This window comes from Marmota marmota, unplaced genomic scaffold (assembly GCF_001458135.2).
Source record: "Marmota marmota marmota unplaced genomic scaffold, marMar, whole genome shotgun sequence".
NCBI classification, from domain to species: Eukaryota; Metazoa; Chordata; class Mammalia; order Rodentia; family Sciuridae; genus Marmota; species Marmota marmota.
Window position 1 is genome coordinate 14,978,465 of NW_026000142.1, and position 27,561 is coordinate 15,006,025.

Sequence of the window (27,561 nt, forward strand, 5' to 3'; positions counted from 1 at the left end):
TTTACATTATTCTTTTAAATGGCAAATATTTTAATAGGCTTCCATGTTCCATCGTATTCCGATGACTTTGTTCATGTCTTCCTTTCTGCCTGGAAGGCTTGTACCAGTCTCCTCCCTACGACAACTGTATATATCCCCTAAATTTAATATCAGAAATATCATGCCCTCAATAACCTTATGGGACACACCATCCAGCTTATGTGTCACTCTTTTTTTGCCCACACTGTATATATAATGTGGCCCCCATTAAAGCAACTTAATTATCAATTTATTACTTTTTGTTAACTAATACTTGTTCTACTAGACTATGTCCTTTAAGAGGAAGGAGAAAGAAGCAAATAAGTGCTTATAAATAGCTATGAAACAGTGGACCTTGGAAAGTTGGAAAGACTAACATTGAAGGCAAATAAAAAAAAATTATTTCCTTGAAGGAAAATGGTAGACTGATATATATATATATATATATATATATATATATATATACACACACACACACACACACATACATACACACACACACATATAATTTATATTTCTTATTTATGCTGTTATATTTCACATTTGTTATTTATATCTCATATTTATAGTTATATATCATTTAAAATATGAAAATAATAAATTTAAAGGGCATATGCATTATTTTTAAATTTACCTTAAGATTACCACATGCCAGGATTAACGTTTTGAGGTATTAAAAGATGACAAATTAAAATGAAATAATAAGGGCTGGGTTGTGGCTCAGCAGTACTCACTTAGCATGTGTCGGGTTCAGGGTTCAATCCTCAGCACCACATTAAAAAGAAATGAAATAATAAAAATCCAAAGTTTATATAACTTTATTTAAGTAGGTATAATTTTGACAAAGATATTTTGAATGCAAATTTTACTTTTTATTTTTTGGTGCTGGGTGTTGAACCCAGAAGCACTTAACCATTGAGCCACACTCTCAACCCTTCTTTTTAAAAATTATTATTATTTATTTTGAGTCAGGATTTCGCCAAGTTACCTAGGGCCTCAGTAAATTGCTGAGTCTGACTTTGAACTTGTGACCTTCCTGCCTTAGCCTCCAGAGTCACTGGGATTATAGTTGTGCACTGCACCTGGTTTGAATGCAGATTTTAAAACAGAATCACAAAATTTTCCGATCTCCCCTGATTAATCTCATGCCTACTGAAGTGAAAGAAAGTTTTTTTTTTTCCTCCCATGGAATATTTTGTGGGAATTAGGAATAAATAATAGAATTCCCTTAGTGGCCACTGTATATTCCCCTGTGACATATACTATATAGCATTTTAAGTGAATACAATAATTATAGAAATGTCTTTTGTTAACTGTACAAGATATTTGCCATAACGATTATTATTACTATAATACAGCTTTGTACAAGCAGGTTCACAAAAATGTGATTCTTTACTGAATTACCTAGCTATATAAATCTTCAGAGATAATTTCTGCTTTCAACATAACTTTAAAATTCATTGTTAAGTAACAGTTCAAAAATGCCAACATCTCAAAAATTTGGCAAGAGTAATTTGCTTTTTTGCTTAAGATTCGTACCTTCTTTTTTTTTTTTTTTTAGAAAGAATTATATATTGGAACTATTCTAAGGACTGAGAGGGCGATAAAATCTTAGTTGTAATATTACTTTTCTCAGTAGCAAATGGCTCATGTCTTCTACTTTAATCTATACTGGAAATTTATATGCCTGTTTAAGAGAAGAACTCATTTGTAACTGAAAATACAATAAAACTGAAATAAGTGGCCAGAAAATTTTAATAGTTTTTTAAGGCAGATAGATCTCTACTCATGTCAGTTTTTTATATAAGAAATTTTAATGTGATTCTTCTCCAAGGTTAACTATTTCTTAGGCATGAAATAAAATGATTCTAACATAGCACAGGAAAGTAAGCCAGTGTGTTTTCTATGCATCATGAAAATTCTAAAGTTGATAATGTAATTAGTATGGATTTGAAAATATCACTGATAATATTTTAGTTCCTTTCATGCAGCCCTACCAGTGTAATAACATATGTCAGGGAAATAGTAATGATTATTGAACTATTATTATTGATTGATGGATTGCGGCACAGAAAAATTAGACAATGTATCATGTTAAAGATCACAATTGGTCAATTTTAGTTTCCTTGCTGCTAAACTATCTTTGAAAAAATACGAGTTAAAAGTTATTTATTTTAAACAAAATATACACAAACATCTTCAGGTGACTGTCAGGGAAATGTCAAATTTGCCTTTTCTTTCACTCACTCTTAAAATCTCACATCTATAACTCATTTATGCTTATAGTCTGGAAAACTTTTGAAGATATTTGATTCTTAGTACACCTTTTTTAAATATAGTGAAACTGCATTTTACGAACATCTCAAGTTAGCCAGTCTATGTAATCTTCTGCCTGGTATGATTGAGGCAGGTATGTGTGATACATGGGCAGGATCAAGAAACATTTCTACACCCTTATCCAGCATCTCTCCAAATACCCTGTGTCCATGTGGTGGAGCCACAAGGTCAAGGTGGCTTCCATCACTGACTCATCATATATGGAATAGCTACCTTGGAGTTTTGTGGATACAAAGCTTACTTAAGGTCAATGAAATATAAATTTCTCATTAATATTGATTATGATACTCTAATGATATGACACTGACTTTCAGGATTTGTTTATTAGCAGCATAACCTATTCTATCCTGAGTTATATATCTTCTTTCCTGAAGAAAATATAACTTACCTTATAAACTACAATAAATAAATACATCTAATATGTAAAAATATGAATGTATAAGAAAATAAGCTTACAGCATTTATTGTACAATTAGTTTGGTTAGGCATAGTGGCTCATGCCCATAATCCCAGCAGCTCAGGAGGCTGAGGCAGGAGGATCACAAGTTCAAGGCCAGCCTGGGAAACTTAGTAAGAACTTGTCTCAAAATAAAATATAAAAAACAGGACTGAGGATATGGCTCAGTGGTAAAAAACAAAACAAAACAAAACAAAACACCTGGATTCAATCCCTGATACCAAAAAAAAATAGTTTGAATTTTAGATAACTTCAGATAACGTTCAGAAATACAAAAATACCGACCCCACAAAGAAGGTATAGTGATAGTCATAAATATTTTATATGGGAATACTACAGAACTCTCCAGAATTAGTTGCTAATATAATCATTAATAATACTAGAAATAGAACCAATGTGGACTACATTTTTATGACTGCCTGCATGTTATAGAATGTCACTGACTTTGTTCATTCATTTATGCCTTCCCTCTTCCCATTTATAAAGCACATGTTTGTTCTGAAGCAAATAGGGTCTCTAGGTCAGGGAGTGTATGGATGATGAATTGGAGCCTGACATCTTGGGACCTCCAGTGGCTTCTGATACAGCACAAATTCCTCAGAAGTATGACTTTGGGAAATGACAAAAATAAAATGAAACACACAGCAATTGAAAGAGTTCAGTAATAGCTTTACAAATAAACTCACTAATGCATGGACAGTATTTAATAACTTTTTTCTAGATTCTTATTGTATGCAGTATTTCCTTTTTGTATGTAGCATAACATTTTACTAATATGTTATTAAACATTTTTTTTTTCTGTGAGGAAAATATCTAGTTATATATAGATATTGACTACAAATCATGGAACACAATCATGGCCACAATGTATGGAAAACTCTGACAAAAATGACAGATAAAAGTTCTTTCCTCACAAATGGAATCAGCTTTCTACCTAATATTCATAAGTAGGGAGGAAGAACATAAGTAGACATATTGATCTGTTATTAAAAATTGTTTTAGATGTATTTATTTCAAGAACATTGATGACTTTCTAACAGTAGTGAGTTAGTTAAATAAATTATTTTAATTTCACAAACTGGTTTCTTTAGGAGTTGTGAAAACACCAAAGAATTAAAGATATTCCTAACAAAATATTTAAAGATATGTAAAGTTCTCAGAATAAATTGCTAAAGAATTAACAAAATATTACATATAATTTAATTCTTATTATGTAAAAGGTATTTATTGTAATTATATCCTTGCTTAAAGGAAGAATCTTAACTTTTTTGATAATAATATGATAGGCAAAAGAAAAACATGGAAAATTTATTTGTGGTTACATTCTGCCCAATATTTATTTTCTTTTTAATTTGATATAATGTGAAGGATGAATGCAAGCCTTTTTCATGTTACATAGGAAAATAAAAATAAGTTAATGGGGGTACAATAGTACATAGACTTGTAATTTATAATTTTAGTTATATCTGCAAATGATTCTATTATTCTCAGAAATAAGATCTCCCAATTACTAGCCAAAACTATTGGTAAAAATTGTAAAGAAACTAAGTATACCAACACTATGAACAAATTGTTTGTATGATGTATGATAATAAGCTTTTTTATTAGATTGAAATTTTATTTCTAAAGAATTTTTTTATTTTGAGCATGAAAAAAATTTATATTTAAAACTGACTTATGCCACTCAATTGGAAGAAAGAAAGCAGAGGAAACCAGTACTTTCTCAATAGGTTTAATAGACAACTATTCAGGAAATGTAAAACTCAAAATTGAAATCCATTAGTTTTTTTTTTTTTAAATAAGTGCACAGTCAGTGGATTTACGTGATTTATTTACCTTACTTTATAGTTCTATCTAGAACAGGATGCACATGCAATCAAGTTGATCATGCTGAACAATTTTTATTTTTCCTTGAGGCATTTCCTTGAAAAATCTGAAGCTGATTATAAAGCATATTTCTCTCTCTCTCTCTCTCTCTCTCTCTCTCTCTCTCTCTCTCCCCTAATTCTAGAAAATAAGTTAAAGTGTTTAGAATCTAAAAATATCCAATTTCATTTTACTTTACCCACATGATCTTCCCATTGCCTTAAGTCTGAATATGAAGCCAATACCCTAATTAGTCTAATATTGGTTAAAGCATAGAAGAGCAGTGTTGGTCCACTTTTTGTTGATGAAAGTACAACTTAGAGGAGAAAAATTTCATTTGGGGCTCATGGTTTTAGAGGCTCAGTCCATGGTCCTCTGACTTCATTGCCTGGGCCCAGGACGAAGCAGAGTATCATGGTGGAAGGTCATGGAGGAGGGATCCTATGCTCACTGAAGCAGGGGAGTTGAGAGCTCCAGTGTTGGAATACAGTACCCTAGGGCATGCCCTCAGTGACTTCCAGCACTTCCTACCTGCCTTTAGTTACCATCCAGTGATTCATTCAAATTATTAATCCATCAAAAGGATTATTCTACCAATTACGTTATAGTATTCATACTATAATCATTTCACCTCTGAATATTCAATATTCCTGCATTGCCTCATGAGCTTTTGGAGGGACATTTTATATCCAAACCAAAGAAAGTGCTAGGGTGAAAATTGTATAAGTTGAGATTTCCAAGATCTGAACAAGAATATGGTAAAAGTTTTAAGCTACTAAGGAATTATGAGCCCAGGAAATCACTTTTCAGGATAATTATAATATATTTAAAATTTTTAATCTCAAAGAAACCAATAATACTTATTGTTAGAATTTAAACACAAGTTAAATAACTTAGTGATTTTTTTAATAAATGTTACTACCATGTTGCTAAGATGTCACTTTAAAATAGAACAGAACACTTGCTAGGTTATTACTCCTATTAATGCCTTACCTTTATAATTGTAAGTTTCTGGTCAGCATTAGGCAAATGCTTGCCTCAAGTATGTTTTGTAAATAATCACTTTGTATTAAGTTATAATATTGTGAATAGTTTGTATAAAGTCATAGTGATACTTGCTAAAAAGAAAGCTCCTGAAGAACTTCTAAGGATTTTCCTTAAGTGTCATGGTCAGATTATTCTCAGCTCCTTATGGGACTCTGCCTTTCATATACATATATATATATATATATATATATATATATATATATATATATATATTTTTGGTAAAATGTGCTAATGTAAAGNTGTTTGTTTTAATTAGTTATACATGACAGTAGAATGCACTTATATACTTTGATGTATCATACATAGATGAGCTATAATATCTCATTTTTCTGAGTATACATATTGTAGAATCACATTGGCCATATAATCACATATACACATACAGTCCATTTCATTCTACTATCTTTCTTATCCCCACATCCCCTGCCTTCCCCTCCTTTCACTTCCTGCTACCTAATCTAAGGTAACGCTATTTTTTTTTTGCATTACAATTCTTTATATACATATATACCACAATTTTTGTATTTCTATTTGTATATGAAGTATGTTGACACCCAATTCAATTCTTCATATATGTACTTTGTATAATGATATCCATCACATTCCACCATCCTTGCTAATACCCTGCCCTCTCCCTTTCCCTCCCACCCCTCTTCCCTGTCTAGACTCCATCTATTCCTCCCATGCTCTCCCTCCCAATCCCACTATGAGTCAACCTCCCTATATCAGAGTAAACATTCGGTATTTGTTTTTTGGGGATTGGCTGATTTCACATAGCATTATCTTCTCCAATGCCATTCATTTACCTGCAAAAGCCATGTTTTTTGTTCGTTTTTAATGCTGAGTAAATTCCATTGTGTATATATGCCACATTTTTTTTTTATCCATTCACCCACTAAAGGGCATCTAGGTTGGCTGCATAGTTTGCTATTGTGAATTGTGCTGCTATAAACATTGATGTGGCTGGGGACACTGCCTTTCTTACAACTAATCACATCAAAGCTTGCAACTCTGAACTATGATCCACATGGTCCTAAAGAAAACATCTAACTGTGTCTCATGAAGAATGTATAAGTCAGTCTACAGGTGTAAACCATGCAAACGTGTTATGGAATTAATTCTGAATTGTATCCTAGCACTCCCTTTTGAAAAAAATAATTTCCCTTTGTACTCTTGATGTGTTATTTAAACTCTCTTCCTTTCCCCTTCCCTTTTCTTTGGCCAGATTTTCTTTCAGTCTTGTTCACTCTATGTCAACCAACAGTTTCAGGCTACAAAGATTGCCTTTCTACTTGTACTAACTCTTAATTTTCTTATTTTCCTTTCAGCACATTGTGGTAATTAATATTAAAACAGTTTACTTAATTAGAAGAATAAATACTCTAAAAAACCTAAAAGTTAAGCATTTTTTATAAGTTAGCAAGTAATAATTATTTAAACTTGGAAACTTAAAAGTATGAGCAGTCTCATAGCATATGCACTGAACTTAGCACTAACATGCTCTGAAACTTAGTCAAAACCTACTAAATTTGTTGACTTTTGATAACAGCAACAGGACTTTGCTAAAGCATTGTTAGGTGAACACAAATAGACTGGCAATATATTACCCCACATTTGATGTGCATATGGATATGTATGTAAATATATGTTTGCAGAAACCCACATTCACTTGTGTGTGAGAACCATGTTATCCTTTTATATTTCAACCTTGAACAAAAAATCACGGTGAAAAGCTTAATTAAAGGAACTTTTTTTGTCAGTATTAAATTACATTTAATTATTAAGAAAGCAAAGTTCAATTCACACCTTATCTTGTATTCTTCACCATTCAATGGTATGCTCTCTTGTATACAAGTAAGGCCATATTAGTGAGAGAAAATCTGATTAAATATCAGTCTGATTAAAATATCTGTGGTCAGCATAACAAGGGTTTTATATATTCCTAGTTAGAAATAGAAGAAAGAATATATAATGTTCAGTAACAGGTTCATTAGAACTTTTCTGAATTTATATAAATAGGAAATAAAGGGCTTTCAAAGATGATGATATGTAAATGATGTTATAGTATGAGGGAGTACTAGGCTCATCACCCAAACCGCATCCATCTTCCACCATGCCACTTTTTTCAGCATCACCCTAATCTCCTATGCTTAAATATATTCTTCAGTTTTAAAACGACTTTCTGTGGGACCATTGTTATCATAATACAACACATAACATTTGTTTGAAACATCATATAAATCAATGTATCTACCATTTTACTCTATCTAAATATCTTTTCCAAAGAATGTATATGATCTTTTTAGAATTTTGATTTTCCTGCCAAAAAGTATTAGACTGGATGTACGTAATAAGTTAAATGAATACTTCTCTTGTTTTGAGGACAAAATCAAAATCTAGCTCATAAGAACTGCCATTGACATTCAGCAGTCACAACCCCATAGAAAGCCACCCCTGGCTGCTAAGAAGCATGGCAGAGGAGTGGTAATCAAGAGGACCTGTGCTTGGCCCAGACTCTGCACTTATGGAAGCAGAAGTGTTTAGGGAAAACGCATAGTCATTTCCATAACTTCACAGACTTTGTTCACAGTTTCCTTTTACGATCAAAGTCATTTTTAGACAACTTTAAAAGCATAGATCCTGCCATTGTGTAATGATGAATTACTTGAAGGCAGAAAATCCTTAAGTAATTCTGTAAATCCCACATCTAGATCACTGATAGGAAGAAAAGTAGATAAACAGTAAATATTGGTATTTTAGCCAGCTGTTTCACTGCTATGACCAAAAGACCTGATGACAACAGTGTTAAGGAGGAAAAGTTTCTTTGGGCCTCATGGTTTCAGAGGTCCCAGTCCATAGATGGAAGTCTCTCCTGCTCTGGGCCAGAATCAAGGTGGGACATCACAGCAGAAGAGTCTGGTGGAAGAAAATAGCTTAGGACAGCAGACCAGGAAGCAAAGAAAGAGAGTTCCACTCAAGAAGGACAAAATCTATACCCAAATGCACACCTCCAGGGACCTACCTCTTCTATCCACACCTGATCTCCCTAGAGTTACCAGTTAATCCCTATGAGGGGATTAATGTACTAATTAGGTTAAGACTCTCATAACCCAATCAGTAATCTCTAAATGTTTTTGCATTGTCTTACACATGAGTGTTTGGAGAACACCTCATATCTAAACTGTAACAATTGGTAAATGGATGATTTTTTCCAACTTTAGAAACATTAAATTCAATACCAGTCATATTTGCTCCCAATGTAAGTGAAAACTAGCAAATATATGAATACTGGAAAGGGAAAAATATAACTTCTAATTTGGCATAGGAAAAGGTCACTTAGTTTTAGTTTCCAAACTCCTAGTCGATAAGAGGCTGCCATCAAAGCCAGTAACTTATGGAGAAAAACAAGAAACAAAGCACAAGACAGCAAACACAGTTCCAGAGGATGTGACATTTTCATTTGTAGATTCTTTAATGTTCTAGAAATAGCTGAACTGTGAAGCATGTCCCATCCAATATGACATTAAAGGTTTTTAGAAAAGGGAAATGTTCTTGATGTACATAGGTTTTTCTATCATACACCAGTATTTTCATATGATTCTCCTTTCCTTTGTAATTATAGCTCAGATGGCTTTTGCACCGGTTTCCAGTGGTTCTGCATTGAGCTATTTTCATTCCTGCACATAGTTATTTTCAGTCTCAACTGGAAATGAGTGCAGTGACCACCTGATGATACTGACTCCATTTAGTCTTCTTTGTATTCTGAGATTGAGCACACATTATTTTTGGCCTGACACTCCTTTGTATTGATCCTAAGAATTCTGTGCAAGGCTCACTTTTTCTGTCTAGCCTCAGGAGTATCAGGATGACATAGCCATTAAAATGTAGTTTTGATGGTAGGAAAGATAAATTCAGAAGCATTTGTACCTTGTTAACCTCAGGAGCCCTTGAACTCTGATATTTAACTCGGAAGAAAATGCTAGACTATTTCAGGATATAGAAATATTTCTTAAGAATAAAAATCATATTCATTTTTACATTTATTTCACATCATATTTTGAGGTTCACATTAAGTAGTCTCTTTATATGACTATGGGTGACTGGGTCATCACAAGACTAATAGTCTCTTGCCAACACTTTTCCTCAGTGTTGACCACTTTTTTTGCTTCTCCACCCCACAGTGGCTCTAAAGAGCTAAGCTTTCCGTGGAAGTCAACAAATGTTTCTCTTTCTCTTCTGAGAACTACAGGAAGTATCCTTGAACAGACCCATGAAAAGGACTCAATAACAAAGAGAAAGTACAGTTCCAAATATTTCTTGGTAGTCAATCAGTGATACTTCTTAAAAAGCCCAAAGAGTTAGGATCAGGATATCCCTTTCTTCTATATTTAAGAATTCAGAAATATATATGAGATCATGTATTTCTTTTAGTTTTTATATTTTTTAATAAATTAATTTATTAATTTGTATTTTAGTTGTTTAAATTTATAATAAATTATTAATAATATTTTAGTTGTAGAAATTTGTGGAGTACAGTGTGATGATTTGAAACATGTGCACAGTATATAATGATTAGATCAGGGTAGTTCACATTTCTATCTCAAACTTTAAAAAAAAACTTGATTAACACATAATGTTGTATATATTTATGGGGTACAGTGTGATATTTCAATACATGCATATAATAAATACTGATCAAATCAAGGTAATTAATTGTCTCTTTCTCATTCCCATGTCCTCACCATTGCTTCATGTTTGGAGTCTTTGATAAACACCACTTAAATTTGTATTCTACCAACAAATACTTAGTTCTGCAAATTTCACTGTCATAAGGACCATTGGTCATTCTTTATTACTCTTTGTTATCTTTGTATATTAAAATTATTTTCCAGAAATTTTCTTGGAGCTAAAAATATTGAGGAATTATATTCTCTTAACTTTCTCTTAAAGATCCTGAACCTTCAAAGAATGGCGATAATTAAAGGATGTTGTTTCCTCACCACATTCACTTCCTTATTTAAATATTTCAATGATACACTCCAACTAAATAACTTATCATCACTTGATTTATTTTTTTCAGGGCATTTATCATTAGCATACTATATACTTTGTTATTTTGTTTATCATCCATTCCCCCCACACCACAATGTAAGCTACTTGAAGACAGTTTTTTTTTGTTTTTGGTTTATACTTTGCTGTACAGAAGTTTTTAATTTTTGTTGATTCTTTTTAGGTATATAAAACTTTAAGATGCATTTTGACATAATCAAAAAAGCATGGAATATAATTTGTTCTAATTAAGTCCCCAGCATTTCCCTGTTCCCCAAAGCTGTCTCTGCTCCCCTCCCTCTACAGTACTGATCTTTCTGGAATTTATTTATAGTTTTTTTTTTTTTTTTTAAAACTAATATTCTTGATTATTGCCATTCAGATTGTGGAGTGAAATGAAATCTCAGTGTCATTTTGATTTACATTTCCCTAATTTCTAGAGAAGTTGAACATTTTTTTCAAGTATTTGTTGACCATCTGTATGTATCATTTGAGAAGTGTCTTTTTAATTATTTTGCCCATTTATGATTGTGTTATTTCTTCTTTTGGTGTTAAGATTTTGAATTCTTTGTATATTCTGGATGTAATGCCCTAATGGAGGAGCAGGTGGTAAACATTTTCCATTATGTGCTCTCTTTTCATGCTTTGAATTGTTTCCTTTCCTGTGAAGAAGCTTTTTAATGTTATGGCATCCCACTTACTGAATTTTGATTTTTATTCCTTGTGCTTTAGAAGTCTTGTTAAGGAAGTTGATTCCTGGGCCAACATAATACAATGATGGGCTTACATTTTCTTCTAGCAGTTGCAGAGTTTCTGATCTAATTCCTAGGTCTTTGATCCACTTTGAGTTGACTTTTGTGCAGGGTGACAGATAGGGTTCAAATTTCATTCTTCTACTTATTGATTTCCAGTTTCCCCTGCAGCATTTGTTAAAAAGACTGTCTTTTCTCCAGTGTATGTTTTTGGCACCTTTGTCTAGTATCAGGTAACCGTATTTGTATGGGTTTGTCTCTGTCTTGTATTCCATTGGTCTACATGTCTGTTTTGATGCCAGTACCATGCTGTTTTTGTTACTATAGCTCAAAGGGAATCTTTTGTCAGTTTTGATTATGACTGAATTCCCAGCACTTAGAACAGTCTCTGTCACATAGTAGATTCTCGATACAAATTTATTACATTAATAACTGAATGATGCTCTGAATGACTATCCATGTGATATCTATTTAAAATGTAATATTGTGAGACTTCCCAAATTATTGTCATAATATTTTGTCATAAGATGAAGTTTATGTAACTCTATTTTGCCTCTTAAAGGAAGCAAAGATGATTGCTTCTAAAAATAGTTCCAAATGGTAAAGATTATAATTGCTTGCTTTTCAAACAAATAACTTAATGAAAAGTATTTATTCTTTAATCATTTTTACATTTGAATTCCTGTATTTTTCTTACATGACATCTCATAAGCCTAATAGGGGCTTTTGCATTAACTTTTGAAGTCCCTGGTTTTCTTTATAGATCTACCCCTATGTGTTCTAATTATGGGAGCTATTAAGAAAACAGCATGAAATCAAAATTTTATTTTGTAAATTGATTATGAAAATCAGTCTTCAAAGTATCCTTTTATGAATGACAGTGAAACTTTGATCATCAGAAGACTGGACTAAAGGGTTATCATCGTTTAACTTTTTCTTTAACAATTGAGGACTTTTGAAGTAAACAGTGATATTCATTTTTGTTTGAATTTTATTTTGGAAAAATGAACCTTGACTGAATTAATACTCTACCCCTTCTTAATCGGATGCTGATGATACTTTTATCATTCTCAAATAATTAATTGTTGTATTGAGTGGATTCTAATTTGAATGTTTATTGATTCTCTATGGGTGAAAATGAAAGTTTCAAGAATTTAGTATGTATTTTAAATTGTTGGCAATGCAGGATGCTTTATGGGGATATGGAAGTTAACTGTCTCCCCAGAAAGTGTTCTGTATATAATTTAATAAAATCCAAGTTTTAAATTCAACTGTGTAGAGTTTTCTATAGTTAGTGAGTTGGTCTTGTTGATGCAGATGACTTTAGTAGAAGACATGTTGGCTCAACATTATCTCTAACCCTAACCCTAACCCTAACCCTAACCCTATCCATAGACCCCCTTGCAATGCCAACATGAGGTATTGTACCAAGTAGATACCATTTAAATATGTGCTGAATGAATGAATCTGTGCATAAATCCCTTCTTCTCAGTCAGCCAGATGTTCCAATCTGGCTAGGATAAAATAGGATGTATTAAGGATGCTAGTGGAACCTGTTAGAGACTTCAGAGAGGGAGTAAAAGAGAACTAGATCCCTAAGCCTGAGCATGGCAATTAAAAGAAATTTAGAAAAATTTAAATCTATGGGATTCAAACTAAGAGCATGAAATACTGTAGGGGATGTTCTGCAAGAGAAAACAGTCCAGATATGCCAAAAACCACAGTATTCAAGCTCCTCATATGGGCATCCATGGACACATTCTCAGGAATATGTCTGTGTTTGGGAATGAGTGATAACTTTTTGTGGAGGATCACAAATAAATATAATATAATTATGTGGATTATTGACATGAATATATGTGGTATATGTAATGATTTATATTTTATTTTTAACATATTTTATATTATAAATATATTAAATGTTACATTCATAACATATTACTCATGATATTATAATATACTATCATTACATATATTGGTATATTCAGATGCTAGATTTTACTTCCCAGTTTAGCATTTGTATGTATAAATATTTTGGTGTCAGGTTATTCTTTTTCAGTACTCTAGGACTACTGAATAAAGTATAGAAGTGTGCAATACATAAATATGGTATTCAAATTAAAGAAAGGCAAAGTGACTTTAATTCACAAACAAGATTTTACATTGTTCAGTAGGGAAAGTGATGAGAGAATGATCTTCATATAGTATATTCAGCAGGCTGAGCTTGATGAATTCAAGAGGTTCATAATTTAGCTATTATTTACATTTCAAGTTGTTAAAGATTATTGCATTTTTAGCTTATTTAATTAATATATACAACATGATATTTTGATATTTGTAGTGAAATTATTACTATGCTTAAACAAATTAACATATCCATCATGTCACAGATTTACCTTTTGTTTGTGTTTGTTGTGAAAGTACCTAAAATATACTATTTTAGCAAATTTCCAGAATGCATTTAATATTATTAATTCTACTCTTCATGCTGTGCATTAGCTCTTTGGGTTTGTTTATCCTTTGTAACTCAAGTATAATCATTCTTTATATTAATTTATTAACTCCAAAAGTCATCCTAATTTTTATTGGTTTTACAGTTTTGTTGTATTTAAAAGGAGCATTTCAGTTGTTTTAGGTTTGTGACAATTTTAAGCATAAGGAGTGTTTTACATAATTTTGTATTTAAATGTAGGTATATAATATAGAAACAATAAAAGCTTATGCTGAGTCATTAAAGAAATTTTTGAAAACTTCATGTAAAGCCCTAGACTTCTCTAAAATTTCAATCAAGAAATGAATTTATTAGAAATTCTTTGATCAGTTATGAGGAGACAGATTTGGTTTGGATGTTTTACCCACTATGAGTGTATATTCATGGTCCTTATTGGGTAAACTGATAGTAGTCCTTATTTTCTATTAGAAATTTAAGTTTACATTAATTAAGGAGGGAGAGAAAACAAATTTTACTAATTTCTTGAATTGAATACCTCATATTTTTCTGTTTTACCTTTATATTTTTCTGTTTTATACATATAAGATATTATACTAGTTGGTACTAATGAGAATATAAAGATGAATAAAACACACTTTCAAAAATAACATACCCCATGTCCATTTGGATCATTTGTCATGATGACTTTGATGATGATGATGACGATGACATTGATAATGATGGTGGTGGCTATTGATGCTAGTAGAGATTTCTATCTCTAATGTAGAATTTACCACATGCCAATGACTATGACTAGTGTTATATATATATATTTCCTGACTTAATCCTCACAGTAGTTCTGTGAGAGAAGTGTAATTATTATCTATGTTTTACAAATAAATAAATTGAATCTTGGAGAGCTGAGATAATCGAACCAGGTCACATAGATCTCGCAAAATGGAACAAATTGGATGAGATTCAGTTTAAACCTGTGCTATATATTTCCCACCAAAAGTTGAAGTTCTTTAATGTTGAATAGTAATAAGTAATATGGTCCAAAATATAGTTGTGATTTTTAGTTGTCTTTGCTTATCAATAAATAAGTATATCTTCCTTCATGATATACTTATTTATTGATAAACAAAGAAAGTGTTTTATAAGGTTCAATAATAGAAACGTATCCTGTATGTCTTTTATCATTACCTGCTTAACACAAATCTAACATTTGTATGGGTTATAAGTAAAAATGTTGGTTTACTTTATAATCCAAATATTTGAAGTCATACTCTATCAAAAACTTGGTCATGGCAAACAGAAGGTTTTAAAAGAAAAGGTTTAAGAACCTATTCTCTTCATCTATGAATAAAATCTTTAATTTTCTTCAAAGTTAGCCCTTCTAATAGTTTCAAAATTCACTATTTGAATATTATGAGTCATTTTGGGCTTTCCCATTTTTGTCCTCCAGGCTATTTTATGTAAAGAGTTATTTATCACAACCAATCCTGTACTAATGATTGCAGATTTTTTTTTCCTTATTGGAGTGGTCCCAGTCAGAATTGTGCCAGTGGAGCTGACATAAGCCCCCTCCTTATGTTTGTGTGATAAGCAGCTGGTTCCTGTACACAGAGCTGATTGTTTTCATCTAATGTAAGAAGTGGATTTAAAGGGCTAAAATTGACAAATGCCAATGTCATAGAATTAAGGGACACTTTATTAATCCCAAACCACTTGCCAGGCAACTTTTTTGTGTATTATAGAGTCTAGTGACAAGAATATATATTTGAAAAAATATTATTTATCATATATACTAACATTTACTTATCATACTATGTTGTTTTCACTTTTTTCTCCAAAAGGGAACGTTTGATAAAATATGAAAAATTAAAGTTCTATTTTAATAGTCTGAGTGTTCCTTCTTTCATTTTTTGAATTGTCCAAAAATAATAGACCTTTTGAATTAATGGGATTGAGCTCATTTCCCAATCAATGGCACTTACCATTTGACCTTGAGAAAATGTTAATTTTTATGAGCCTTATTTTACATATTTTTGTAAGCAGGAATTTGTACACAGCTGTCATAATTGTTAAGAGAAATAAATCAGATACCAATGTGCATATTGCCTAGCACAGTACCAGGCTTATAGAGAATACCATGAATATCATTTACTTCTATCTAATTATCACTGAAAAAAATCATTCATAATTTTTACCATCAACTTTTAGATTCCTTTGAAAAGAGAATTTCTTAGTATCTTCTAGAAATACATTGACTTTTCAGTTTTCTTCAGCAGGTGATATGCATGTGAACTGTTCAAAGGTCTTACATATTTGCAATATTGTATATACTTTCTTCCCTTTTTTATATATCAGTGTATCTTGGTAAACTTTAGCTTATTTAAGCACCATCAATCCTGTGCTGATTATGCAAATGTGTGTAGATTTAAGGTGCAGAAAATCCTTACTTTGCCCCAGTTTCTATGTACTTCAAATTTTTTTTCAAGTAATGATATTTTCTCTGAAATGTGTCCAGATAATGCCATTAAGCAATGTGGTGAATAAGGCACATCACTTTCTGTTTTTAACTAATAAAACTTATTTTGAGAAGATGCTGTGCCATTCTATTATGTCTAGCAATCTAAAGACAAAATTTTCTAGTCATCCTAATCTTCAAAATGGCAAAATAATTTGAAGTAAAATATTTTGAACTACTTCTAAAAGAATGTGACTTCAAAAGAGAAAATGTGATAAATTACAACAAACTGGTAATTATTTCTTATTTAGGGCATAAATAATAGTTTTACATATGCTTTATGATTGATCAAGTTAGGAGAAATAATCAGAAATGAATGGGACTCATAGTGACCAATTGACATTCCTTCTGTCACATAACCATTTAAACCATCTACTGAATAAGTATCCATATATATTTTAAGATTATTAATATTGCTCTTCTTGTCCTTGGCTGAATGAGGAAAGAGTTTCTTTTACTTTGCAGAAGTGATAGCTCCTTCTATGGTTGTCAGAAATGTGCAGCTCTATACCATTCCAATTAATGATACCAAGTTCAGATTATCTGTCACTGAAACTCTCTTACTTATAATAATTCCCCAAACCATCATATGTTGGATGCTTAGCTAAGAAGAAATCTATTCTGGAAAATTTTTAATTTTGCGTATCAGTGGAGGTGATAGCATTTCTGTAATATTATGGTTCTATTCTCTATTTTTCTAAAGTTGTCAATGTATGGTAAACTCTAAGAGTGTTTCATGTTCTTTAGTTACATTTTTGCATTGTTCATAGTATACATATCTGTTGGACTTTTCAATAACTGTTCTAATATTTAATTTCATACTCAATCTAACTCAATGTAAGTAAATATTAACTTGATAAGTGGTTCCAGTTCTTTGACTTTTTATTTCATTTTTAAGGTAGAAACATTAACATTGGCTTGGAGTACTGAAGTGATTTTTTTTTAACAACATAGAAATTGCAGTTTTTTCTTTCTCACTACAGTCACTCAAATTTTGTGCTCTCATGTAAGTAAACTGCCTATTTTACCTGAGGCTACCTTTTATGTTCACTCAGAACTTCCAACAGAGCAAATCTCAGCAGTTCAGCCATATATTGAGGTAAATAAGTTACACAAATTCAATAGCTGAACTTCCAAATAAAGTCAGATTAATAGTTATAAATCCAGGGTCTGATATAACTACATGCTGCCAATTACTTGTTTAATGTGATACATTTAGATAGCCAACTTGGTCAATGTCAATTCAAATATTCACTCTTTGATCTAAATGTACATCCTGTATTGGTCAAATTAATCATAAGATCAATTGGTTTTCCTCTTAGCCCATACTGATTACACTGTGAGATTATCCATAGAACTTCACCAAATCAACAAGCTTTTCTTAGCTAATAGTTTTTTTCTGTTTTAGTCAGATTTTTTTTGCATCTGTGACTAAAAGTCCTGACCAGAACAATTATAGAGGAAAAGTTTATTTAGAGGCTCACAGTTTCAAAGGTCTCAGTCCATAGAGAGCAGGCTTCATTCCTTGGAGCTCGAGGTGAGGCAGAACACTATGGTAGAAAAGTATGGTGGAGGGAAGTGGCTCACATGATGATCAGAAAGTAGAAAAAGAATTTGCTTGATAAATACAAAATATATACCACAAAGTCACACCCCCAATGCCCACGTACTCGAGCCATACCATACCTGCCTGCAGTTATTACTCAGTAAATCCTGTCAGGGGATGAATCACTGACTGGGTTAAGGCTTTCATAACCCAGATAATTTCTCCTCTAAACCTTCTTGCATTGTCTCACACATGAACTTTTGGGGGATACCTCACATTCAAACAATAACAATATCCTTAGTGTGAAGTAATACATTTTATGTTAAATTTCCATAACATACTCCTGACTTAGCCTGGAACAAGTCCAAGTAATTTACTCTTTTGGACTAGGTATAATAGTTGTATTTTAATTTTAATAATAACACTTTATTCCATGATCTTTTTTTCCAGTGGAATATTAATCAACTGATTTGTATTTGTATTTTTCATTGGGTTTATATATTTAATTAGGTAGGTTATTATTGTATGAGTTTCTGTTTATATTAGAGAAAAGTGTGACTTACAGCCAACTCACTTTTTGAATAAGTGTTCAGTGTTACTATAGTGTGTGTGAGTGTGTATGTGTGTTTGTGTGTCCAAAGAAAATGCCTAAATTATTTTTGTATGTTTAGCAGATGTGTGCCATTGCCACAGGGGGTCACAATGGCAAAAGCAAGAACCCTCCAAGTTCATGCCTTCCACATCACAGAATATTGTGACCATATTATACAACAGCCCAGATAACAATGAATTTTTATTTGTTGTTATGTTATTGAATCTTACTAAATAATTACATGAATCTTGCTAAATGACTTTACTGTTTTATTTTATCAGTATTTAGCATGTCCCTCCAGGCTCTGGAAAGTGATCTACATTTAATTGTTTTCAGTTTTCTCTAAGTTAATCTTCCTGAGTTGTTACTGCTTATCTGATTTTCTTTCTTAGTTTATCTATGTGTTCCTAAGAATGAAGGTTCGACATCTATGTACACATGGTAGTCTTGTCGAATAAAAAATGAAGTATTACCTTAATCCTGCACTAGGATAAAGGAGACTATATAAGCCAATATGTGTGCCTATTTTAACAGCTAATATTAGCAAAACTCAAGTTCAGTTCAGAGTCTTTTCATTAAACTTTTTTATCAAAGTATAAAACATCATTTTAATAAGAGGCAAGATAAACCCCAGAGTATTACTCTCAGCCATGGAAAATAATACTGCATATTTTCAATAAATTCTCTACCTATCCATCAGTAGCTGATGCTTCCTTTATGTATTCCAATGATATATTTAAGGTCCTTTGACTACCACTAGAAAAATATAGAACAAAGTTAAAAATCCTAGCACTTGTGTTTTTTTCTTCTGTATAAGAGTTCTGCCAAAGTTATTGATTTTAAAACTCTCAACCATGGCATAATAATAAGTACTTTAATAAATGAAATGAGTACTTTCTACATTTTACTAAATTTAAAAGTATTCCTCAGTTTCTTTAAAATATGCTAATTAAAAGTTAAATCATAACTTTTGTTGACTGCTTATTTGGTGATTAAGGCTGAATTCCCATAAAAAGCAGCAGGATGTATATATTCAGATAATAGATTTAATATTTCTGTTATATAAGCATAATTAAATAATCATAATGTCCTACTAATTTGTATTTATAAGGATTTCAAGTAACTACAAAATGCTCTTTCCCAGTTGCTTTCTTTTTATTTGTTTAACTTGATATGAGTAATTTTTTAATAATCCAAGGTAGTTTATAGAAAAAAAAAACATGTAAATTTAATCCCTTAAAATATATTCTTGAATTTGGGACAGTGTCACAATGGATGAAGTAAGCACCAATTTCAGTGTTTGAGGTAGCTATAATATTGCTAATTTGGTTTACAAAAGAGATATTTGTTGGCAGTAAAAGACATCAGCTAAATAATCTTAATAGCCTTTCAAATGAGCTTAGCAATTTATTAATATGCCCCCCAAAGTCCTTTTATATTTTAAGAAGGGAAAGAAAAAAAGCATTATTAACTAAATATTTGATTGATGTTTATAGAGATTATTCTGGTAGTTTCATTTAGTCCATCTTCATGGCTGCTGGTTATTCTTTGGTGATTTCTGATTGTTTTTATTTCCCTTCTAAAATCCTCAACAATCCACCCATCCATTCACCCATCCATCCAGATGCCTACCTGCCAACCAAGCAATCAACCAACCTACTTTTCTACCAATCTATCTTTAATACATGTAAGCAAACAAGCAAGCAAACATCAAAACATTCTGTGGCTAAGAAACAAACAAAAACATTCTCTGGCTCTTCACTATGAAAGATTAAGTAAAATTTCCTTGGTGTATATCCTGTTCTTTTTTGCCTATTTTTCTTTTTAAGCATAATCTCTGCTAATTCTTAGTGTCAGCCAAAACCCAGACACAAAGGATCCTTGACTCTTACCACCTTCATTTGCATCTCCTTATACTCTCTGCACTCTGCTGGATCACTAGGATACAAGTCAGTAAGTTATGACCTCAGATACAATAAAACAGATTCTTTTCTGTAAAATGGCAGCAAGAGGTTCCTGAAAGTGTTACTAGAGATGGTGTGTAGGGAAGCTGATGAAGGCTTCACAGAGAACACAGTATTTGAGCTAGCACTAGTTCTATGAATAGTTTATCAAAATGCAAAAGTACACAGTGTAGAAAATGAGAAATGTGTGTTTTTTTATTTGTTTGTGTATAATGAAATAGAGGTAATAGGCTGAGAGTGGTTTGGCGCCACCTCACATGTGGAGTATGAAATGGCCTGTACTTTGCTAAGCTCACTGACTAGTATAAATACGTGAGCAAAAAAAATGTTTTTAAAAGAAGATAATGTAAATAAACAGTGTATAGAATGCACCAAAGTGGATGAAAAACTGGTGATAAGAGAATGATGAAGAACTGTTAAATTAGGCCACATGATAGAGGAGGCTGCATCTTAGTGATGGCTGAAATTGAGAGAACTAAATACTGTGCCTGATGGATGTACTAGTTGAAGGGGTGAGAGGAAAATAAAAATCTAAGTTTGCAAAGAAATGGCATTACAGGGGAAGCTCTTTCCCAGTCCATTGCAGTACTTTATTTTATCACCGTCTGCTGGAACCCAAGTTCCTAAGACAAAAGGATCTCGGAGACCTGAGAGAACCAACAAATGGCCTGTGTTAAAGACAATAATTTGTAGCAATGAAAATCCATAGTTTTCTTCATAGTCTCATCTCAGGTGCATTGATAAACTTTTTAAAACACTAAGTTGGGACTGGGGATATGGCTCAGTCATAGAGAACTTATCTAGCATGTGTGTGGCTCTACGTTCGATCCCCAGCTCTGCAAAGAGTCAAAAACAACAAAAAAATGGAGCATCACCATGTATTTCATCACCAGATACTTTCAGTTATAATACCAAAGAGCTAAAGACCACTGACAGGTCTATCGGAATATCCTTCTCTTTTCACAGACTGTTTGTATTTAGTTACAGTTATCAGGAAAGTAGTTCAGGGCAGTGTGGCAGAAAGCACTTGGGTTTCATGCCAGAAAGACCTGTCCTAGCATCCTGGCTCCACAGTAGTGTTATGTGGCATATGACAAAGTGCTTAACGTCTAAATTGCAATTTCTTCACACTTAACATGGTGAGGGGTAGCATTTTGCTTAAGTGTGGGGATATTAAGTAATTGCCCTAGCACCTAGTAAAGTGGCTGGTCAAGAGAAGGAACTCAGTCAGTGATAGAATTAATGAACAGTGCTGTTATTAACATTTTGTAAATAGAAACCTGAAGACTCATCCCACTTCTCTCTCCCAGGAAGCTTTATCAGTGAAAGCCATTCCTACCTTTTTGGAGCTCTTGCCACCCTCCTCTTACCACCTTCCTAACTTTAACCTAAATTATGATGTGTTGGGCTCTTCATCTTAGGGGACAGGCTTTATTCATCCTGGATTTCTTTCATTGCTGGCTTTTGTCATACTATATAGTGGTTGAAGAATACTTTAAAATATTTTGAATTTAACATAATCTTTAGTATATTTAGCAGTATATATGGCTCAGTAGTAACTATTATAGCACTCATCATACCATATTATCTTCCAGCCATGGTCCTCTCTGTAGAAAGAGTCCATGATGTACCCATGGTGCTTGTGTTACATTAGAGAAAAAATATTGTTTTGAATGAATGACTGTGAGCATCTTGCATTTGAAAAAATTTGAGTTTAATTTTACTCTTTTAAAAATAAAAGAGTTAATTAGATATCCCGTCGCTGATGTAATTTTGTATAAAACTTTCAACATTTATAAATATATGTAGTGTTATAATAATTGTATTAAAATATTCTGTATTTACAAAAACCTCACTCCAATATCTGGAAATTGTTAAGAAATAATATATAGGTGGTTCAAGATTTTTTTTCAGAATGTTATTCTTTACATGATAATTTTCACACATATTTTCTCAATAGGTAATTTATCCATAGTTAATTTTATACATTAATATTTAAATAAATCTGTGGCTGTGAAACAGCAGTAACTGTTATATTATTTTAAAACATTTTATAATGCCTTGCTGAGCAATGATAAAACTAGTAGTAAGAGCATTTTGGCTGTATAAACATGGTTCTTTTGTTGTGGCATTTTTGGGGTTATGTCTGAACAGAACAACTGGTATATCAACAATTATGCAATTTATAAATGTCTGAATGCAAAAGGGTTGTACAATAAGGAGCTATACTTTGGGCTCATTGAACAAGTTTATAAAAAGCATTTTATTTTTTTTCATCATTTAGAATAAACAGCAAACAACTACTCTAATAAAGCATAGTCATGTTACCAGAGTGCACAGCTGACCAGCAGAATCACCAGAACTGAGAGGGGCAATCCTTCCATGTACTGATAGGTCCCCTTTATTTGTAAGAGCACCTATCATACTCCATTCCTGTCATCCCTTAATTTGTCTGTCTTCCCCACTGGCATGCAGTACTACACTCTTATTAAACCATCTTTATACTCTCAGAGCCTATGAAGTTACTGACACATAGAAAGCAATAAATTATTGTTTATGAAACAACTTCATGAAGTAAATAATTAATTAATTGGACAACCACTGTGTTTTCACTGATTCTCAAAATTTAATGTGCATAAAAATTACCTGCAGGGATTTTATGATGCAGATTCCTAACTCCTGCACACAGAGATGCCAATTTAGTAGGCTGTGCAGACTGGGAATGTGGATCATAACAAGAACACTAAGGTTTCTGATTCAGGAGTAAGGATTATTCTTTAAAAATATTGGTATAATATCATTAATGTGATTAAGAAATCTTCATCGAATAAAATCATTGAGAATTCATTATTCATTGATTATAGATCAAGAGGGTCAAAGTGAGTGAGGACTAGCAGTACTGTGAGAAAGTGACTGTCAGACGACATGCTGATCAAAATTTGGGCTCTACCTTTTCAGATTCTGTTCCTGAGGTCAGTACAAGTAGGTAAGTAGAAGGTAAGGTAAGAAAAAATTTGGCAGTGTGGTCAGATTACAGGACAGTCTAAGGATACTGATATAGATTGGTATTTTAACTGGGCTGCATTTGAAGCTAAACTAATAGAAAAGCAGGGAGCAAAACTTCAGGACAGATGACAGGACTGCATTGCAAGAGAGACCATACAAGTGTATTGACACCAGGAAATGGCCTGAGTGAGACTTCTGACCCCAGATGGACCCATACATCCTTAGTTCCTCTTTCAAGTTTACTTCTTCATGTTAGCAAATGGAATGTAGCAAGGTAGGTACAAGTTCCCAGAGCTTGATATGCTTCTTTGGTACTGATCATTGTGGAAGGTTTTATCTAGAACATTTTATCTAGAGCTTTCTAGAGCATTTATACTTTCAGATTTAGCACAGAATCTCTAAAAAGTTTGTACAGATTCTTGGACTCTAAGCTGCACCTCCAGGAAGCACACAATGAACTTTGATACCTGTAAGCTCAGTGGGCCAAAAGTGGAGGCTGTGTCTTGGGAAATCCTTCTTAGATATTTTATTAATGAATGTTCTATTATATTTACAAGGAGTCATCCCCTTTCCCCACAAGTTTAGCCACACATTGCTGACTCTTATACATAACTCTCCTCATCTGCTGTCTTCATAGTCTCTAAAATCACTTGCTGTAGACTTGCTTTCATAAAGATTCGAAAACACTAACCAATGTAGCAAATTTTCTCCATCTATTTTCCATCAATTTTGACTTTAAAGACTTATTTTTCTCTACATTTGTTCCCTCTGCACAATTTATATCCTACATTCAGATTGCGTGTCATAGTGTCATATATACCTCACCCAACATTTGAAGCAGCCCGCAAAGGCAGAACAGCAGCTAGCCTAAATTTTTTTTCAAAAATTAGGGTATAGTGTCTCCATGTGTTGAAATAAGTGACCCAGGTTATTATTAATCCAAGGATATGGGAAGAAGGTGACAGAAAAGAGAAAGATGAGGGAAAAATGGAATATGGGTTCAGAATGCAGCAGATGCCTAAGACATTTTACATCCTGACTTCTTAAGCAAGATTCTATTCCTTTGCAATTCATTTATAGAATAGTTATGGCTTCCCATTGGCTCACTGCTCCCATTTACTCAGCTACTGTAAATAATAGCCATCAGCAAAGCTTTTGAAATTTTCAGATGAAAGGAACTAAATTAAGAAAGCTTCCCAGGTGTATCCCTTTCCTACAAAAAGGATGCTGAGTAGAACTAGAAATCCAGGAACAGTGAACACAACATGGTCATTGTAACATAATGCATTCCAGCTTTTGAGAGCCATAAATGTCTACTTTTTATGTACTGAGAGTTTTTTTAATAAATAGTTTTTTCAATTGCAGCAGAATACAGTGGATTTTATCTTAAATTGTGGGAGATATTAGAGAAGGCAATATCAATCAGTTACAGTATGTGGATTAATGCCACAGGAGTTTCTTTCTTTGGTTATTGTAAAGTTGTTTGCTATTTTAAAGCTATTAGTCACATGCAAGTGTACCTGAGAGTAAAATTTTTCATTACCATCCAAAGATGATTCGTTATGTTGCTTTCAGAAGAAACTTTGAAAATAAATTCCTGTGTATTTTTTTTATGTTCTCAAGGACTTAAAATGTACCTGCGCTTTTAAAAATTTCATATAGATTATATTTTATGTATAAAAATAATTTTATATAAATATATACACTTATGTAATCTACATTTTCAAAAAGATTATTATCAAAAAAACTAGAAATAGAACTGTCATATGATTCAGCAGTCCCACTACTGGGTATATATCCAAAGAAAATGAAATCAGTATGTCAAAGAGATATCTGCACTCATATGTTGTTTGCCGCAATAGTCACAACAGCCAAGATGTGGAATCAGTCTAGGTATCTATCCACGAATGAATGGATAAAGAAAATGTGTGATAAATAGATTGGACCAAATGCACTTGCACTATAAAGTGTTATGATCTTTACAATGGGCCTTGTAAACCTCTTTATCTTATTACTGTCAAATGATGGAACCAGTACTCATTTTTCTTTGCCAAGGGTGTTTAATTGGACTAGTATTATAAGTAAAATTGGGAAGCATAACTTGAAACATAGAGTATACTATACTTATGTAACAGTGGATTTGAATTTTTAGAAAATTGTCATAGAGCTCTATGGTATTTAATATTATTTATTATGTTTAATAATGTCAATACTCTTCACTTGAGAATGCAGTAAACAAAAAACAAGGTTGCCTATTAAGATCAAGTAACTATTAGGCATTGTGAGGAATAAAAGAATGTTAATGTGTTCAGAGTCTTCCAGGACCTCAAAATGCATTTAACCAGACCTGGGATGTATGATTAAAATAATTGCTAAGCCAAACAGCCTTCATTTGTAACAATGCATATGTCACACACCTCCTTTTTAAAAATATTACTTGGTTGACATTATTTATATAATTTAATAGTTCCTGTTCTGAAGCTTTAACTTGATGATTAAACTCATGAATTTTTGTACATTGGAGATTTCTTTGCTTTTTTAAATATATTTCTTTTCTGTATTGACCTTAGTTTTCTGGATAGAGGAAAATTCTTTTAAGTGCTGAAGGTTTTCATTCTGTTCCTAATCATCATTTTATTATTTTAGTATGTAAACCATTTAAAAATGCACCATTTATTTCCTCGACTTGTTTAAAGGAGAAAGTTTTGTAGGTTTTTATCTATTCAGAGCCATCATTCTGTGCAGTGGTATTTGTGATATTTTCAAAATGAAATGTACAATAGATATGGTAGAAATGTTTTGGTTTCTTAGGGGAAAAATGCATTATCAATCTACTTCTTTGTTGTTTTCCATTTTCTCCTAAATATTGTTATGAAGTCAGTTAAATGATTTTTATGCCCATTTTGATGAATTTCTACTATATTAATAAAACATATCAAAGGCTTAGGTTTTTATTTTGTAGAAAACTATGATTGATATCATTGAGCCCAAGTTTGTCAGTCTCTTTGAAATGTCATCTCTGGTTTCCTCCTCACCAGGAGGGATCACCTACAACACAGTCATATTCACCCACTCTTCTACAGCACTTGCTCTGATTCTGTTCCCAGTGTAGGAAGGAAGAATATTTTTTATCTTTTGGGGAGTTTTTGACACAAATAATTGCATTCTTAGAGCCAGGGAACTAGCTATTAATTAAATTAATAGCTATTTCCTGACTCAGTATTCTCCTGTGATTCCTTAATTCTTACAATTTTATTTGTTGTTACATTCTCAAAGGTGTATTATGTTCAGAAGAATCTTCTACACAACTCTCGAAACTTGTCTAAAACATTGAGGTTTTGCCTACTAATTTTTTTTCTTGTACTTTTTTTATTTTTTGCTTTTAGATATACATGATGCTAACCCATAACAAGAGAGGATAGGGAAGGGAAGTGTAGACGTTCATTGCTTACTATTTTTGTTCAAATGTCTAATGTAATTATTCCCTTTCAAATGTCAAAGCTCAATTCTATGACTAATGTAGCTTAATAAACTGTATTTAGATATTTGTGAAATGCTCTTTCAGTGAGTGTGTTCGGCAGAATAATGCACCCCTTCAAGAGGTCTGTATTCCTAGGATCTATGCATACATTATATTAACATGCTGACCTGAAGGGGATAGTATGAACTATCTCCTTGGGCCCAATATAATCAAAGGTTCTCACACAGTGTCTTAGTTTTGGCTTCTGTAACAAATTCTATTGCCCCAGGTGGCTTAGACAACAAACTTTTATCTGGTGTGGAGGTACATGCCTGTAATCCCTGTGATTTGGCAGGCTGATTGTACATTCAAGGCCAGCCTCAGCAAGACTGAGGATGTAGAGCACCCCTGGGTTTAATCTTCAACACCCACCCACACACACACTGTGTGGGGGGAAATATATACAGAAGTTTTTTTTTTTTTTTTTTTTTTTTTTTTTTTTTTTT

At 32.4% G+C, this 27,561-nt stretch overlaps 1 protein-coding gene and 1 long non-coding RNA gene across 4 annotated transcripts in view; both read left to right on the forward strand.

Annotated features, from left to right (window-relative positions):
• Positions 1 to 26,625, forward strand: part of LOC125611375 — a 65,706-nt gene extending 39,081 nt beyond the window's left edge. The window contains exon 3 of the long non-coding RNA XR_007341545.1: positions 23,454 to 26,625. This is a non-coding gene — a long non-coding RNA (uncharacterized LOC125611375). The remainder of the gene's footprint in view (positions 1 to 23,453) is intronic.
• Kcnd2 (potassium voltage-gated channel subfamily D member 2) overlaps positions 1 to 27,561 on the forward strand; it is a 445,925-nt gene that overhangs the window by 103,052 nt on the left and 315,312 nt on the right. The window lies entirely within an intron of this gene.